The sequence below is a fragment of the Schistocerca gregaria genome, unplaced genomic scaffold, assembly GCF_023897955.1.
Source record: "Schistocerca gregaria isolate iqSchGreg1 unplaced genomic scaffold, iqSchGreg1.2 ptg000898l, whole genome shotgun sequence".
NCBI lineage: Eukaryota > Metazoa > Arthropoda > Insecta > Orthoptera > Acrididae > Schistocerca > Schistocerca gregaria.
Window position 1 is genome coordinate 87,737 of NW_026062259.1, and position 3,988 is coordinate 91,724.

The window sequence follows — 3,988 nt, forward strand, 5'->3', positions numbered from 1 at the left end:
TGTAACCCGTCTCCCGAGACGTACCGTATACTAGAACCATTTGAAAACATGTTGGTAACGCTGTCACATTGACAAGTAATTTGTTACACTGTGGAGCCAAAGAAATATCGTTTATGGCCCCCGCGAGAAATCCCTCAACACGCCGTGGCATGGACTCTATTGATGGCTGAAGTCGCGCAGCAGGGAACTGACACCATGAAACCTGCAGAGCTGCCCATAAATCCGTAACAGTAAGAGGGAGCAGAGATCTCTTCTGATCAACACGTTGCAAGGCATTCCAGATATGCTAGTTAATGCTATAAAATTTACTAGAAACGTACAGTATATTTGGGGAGTTTGGTGGCCAGCGAAAGTGTTTAAGCTCGGAAGATTGTTCCTGCAGCCACTCTTTAGCAACTGTGGTTGTGTGGGCCGCTCCTTTGTCCTGCTGGAATTAACCACTTCCGTCGGAATCCACAATGGACTCGAATGGATGCAGGTGATTAGACAGGATGTATCTAGACGTATCAGGGATCCCACATCACTCCGAATGCGCACGCTCTACAACGTCACAGAGCCTCCACCAGATTGAACAGTCCGCAGTTGACATGCGGGGTCCATGGAGTCATGATGTCGTATTCATACACATACTCTTCCATACTGTATATACATTTTGAAATGAGACACGTCCAACCAGGCAATATGTTTCGAGTCATCAACAGTCCAATGTTCGTACCGATGGGCCCAAATGAGGCGTAAAGCTTTGTACTGTGCAGCCAGCAAGGGTACACGAGTGGGCCTTCGGCTCTGAAAGCCCATGTAGATATATTGAATATTTCGCATGCTGAAACTTGTTGATGGTCAAGCATTGAAATTTTCAGTAATTTGTGGAAGGGTTGCACTTTCGCCACGCTGAACGGTTCTCTTCAGATTCCATTCTTGCAGGATATTTTTCCGGCCGCAGAGATGTCGGAGATTTGTTGTTTTACTGGATTGCTAATATTCACGCTGCCCTCGTGGAATGGTCGTAGAGGAAAATCCCCACTTCATCGCTACCTCGTAGATGCTGTGTCCCATCGGCCTTGCGCCCAGTATAAAACCACGTTCAAAGTCATTTAAATCTTGATAACCTGCCATTGTAGCAGCAGTAACCGATCTAACAACTGCGCCAGACACACGTCATACACAGGCGTTGCCGGCCGCAGCACCATATTAAACCTGTTTACATACCTCTCCGTTTGAATATGCATTATTATACTAGTTTCATTGGCATTTCAGTGTAAATGTGATCTAGTACATCTATTGTATTACACTTTCACTCGTTAATAATCAAGAAACAAAGAAATCGGTCTTCAGATACACTGTTTTTACAGGAGGGCCTTTTCCAATTTGAAATTAGAATGATATTATTTCCTTCAGCTACTGACGGGCGTTGATATATATCAACGAATACAGGTGAAAATGTGTGCCCCGACCGGAACTTGAACCATGGATCTCCTGCTTACATGGCAGTCGATCTGTCCATTTGAGCCACCGACGGCACAGAGGATAGTGAGACTACAGGGACTCTCTCGCGCACGCCTCCCGCGAGACCCACTTTCTCACCTTTGTATGACCACACACTACATTCGTAGAGTCCTTTCGGACATGTGCGAAAGAACAGACACCATATCCATATAAATATATTTTCCAATTCTCGTGCGCTGCGTCTCCACGGGGCACCTCAGACGCACCTGCTAAACGGTGAAGGCACCCTTACTCGAAGACGTTGCGCAATGGTAACGAAAAGCGTGTGGGGAGGAGTCAGACGTTGTGGAAAACGATCTTGATAAAGGCGACCAGCAGCTCTCCCAGTACTGTGCGCTTTGGCCACACAATACTCGTGTCGGTGTATTCGGCAAAAGTGTACTCAGCAATGTTCCTCTAACACTCACAGAAACATGAACGAGACTCGAACCAGGTCAGAGAGGAGACAGCTGTCAAATGACATCATACGATCCGACGTAAGTAACCCCCCCCCCCCCCCTCCAGTGATTATAACCCTGTTGCATACCACATTAGCGAAAGTGTATTCATACGGCTGTAGCACGGTTATACCTTTCCATACATGGGCTCCTCTTCAGAATATCATTACTCAGTTCCCTAGAAGTTTTAACGTGATTTTGGAACATCCTGTATCTCTCCAGTAACTATACAGCTGTTTCCAGAATTAGTTCCCTCTGGAGCGGAGTGTGCGCCGATATGAAACTTCGTGGCAGATTAAAACTCTGTGCGGGACCAAGATTCGAACTCGGTACCTCTGCCTTTCATGGGCAAGTGCTCTACCATCTGAGATACCCAAACACGACTCACGCCCCGTCTAAACAGCTTTACTTCTGCAGTACCTCGTCTCCTACCTACAGCTGTTGTACCACATTCGAAATATACGGATGTATTTCAGAATTTCGGCGTAATGCTACTTCGCAGAAACATGGCTGAATTTTCCTGTATATTGTTATCATTAAAACCAAGCACCGTCTCTGTCTCCATATCAAAAAGTATTAGGTACTATTTTCATCATTTCTAGCACTATTAAAGTTGGTAGGTGTAGGAAAAAATACTACTATCATTCTGAAAATATCGTTGAGAAGCGATAGAATTCCTACAAACAAATTTAAGAAAATCATTTTGGGTACTAGGCCATTTCATTATGCAACAGTGAAACAACTAAAATAACGACATTTCGACCATCGTTTCAACGATCCTCTTCAGAGCGAATAAATGCCACGAAATTTCAAATCAGCAGCAGCGAAATGAAAGGTCGATTTGGAAACAATTTCTATTTCTTCTTTCTTATCTTCGATTAATTTCCCAAATATCTCGTTCGTTTCGTATGTTGCTTTCTTTATACAAGGTGTTTCACATTTCTAGAGCTTGCAATTTTACCTAGTAACTCATGCATGCAAACGTCATCTAACGAGGCTACAGAGCATCAAAATACAGGCGCCAGCTCCGGCAAATGTATGTAAGTAGAGTGTGATGCCGTGATTATGTATCAATTTGATCATGTATCATGTTCCGGAAGTTACAAGGGAATATCGTTATCATACCTCTGACGGCGGAATACAAGTACTGGTACTGTTGTTGCTAACTTTCATAGGTGGTAGTATGGATCAAAGTAAGAAAAAAATGTCCGGTACACATGGGATACAAAATGCATACCTGAGGCGCTATGAGCACTTGTTCAACAGTGGAGATATGTTTTATGCTAGCGAAGATGAACAAGTCCTCACAGCTCTTAAGGTATGCATTTTACAGCCCATGTGTACTGGACATTCGGTCCATACTACCACCTCTGAAAGTTTCCTGCCCTACATCTTAGCTGCAACACTACCGGTACATACTGTCACACGTAACAGGAATGTCTTCTCTTCCAATTTTCCGTTATAGGGACATAACCTCAAATTTATACATTTATCCATCTCCATCATCATAGAAAATTGCTAACATCTTCATTGGATCTCCCTGTGTACACATATTTTACAGACTCCAGTGCCTGTAACTTTGTTACTCTGTAGCGTCGCTGGATGACGTTTCCAGACATCGATTCCCAGGTAGGTCCCCTCTACAAACGCGATAAGTGTGTCGCACGACGTGTGAAACTTTCTGTATGCAAACTCTCTCTCTCTCTCTCTCTCCCTCCTCAACTATCAACTACCGGCTTCCTTATAAGTCTTACATCTGCTGGCTGATTTTTGGCAGAGCTCTAGATAACATGCCGCTCACTGTATTTTATTGCTGGTTGCATCTTAAATTCAAACTGTATATTTTGGTCAAAACTGTGAAAAGTTATTTTCTACATCTATAGATGTTATAAATATGGGTTGAATTTCTTCAACCGATCTCTAGCGGCTAGTGTGTTCGATTTTCCTCTAGATCGTCTCCTCTAATGTGTTCCATTCCTCTGCAAATATTTTGGATCAGTATTTTCAGCCAGGACGTATGAAAGAGATGGTTCGGTAGTATTCAC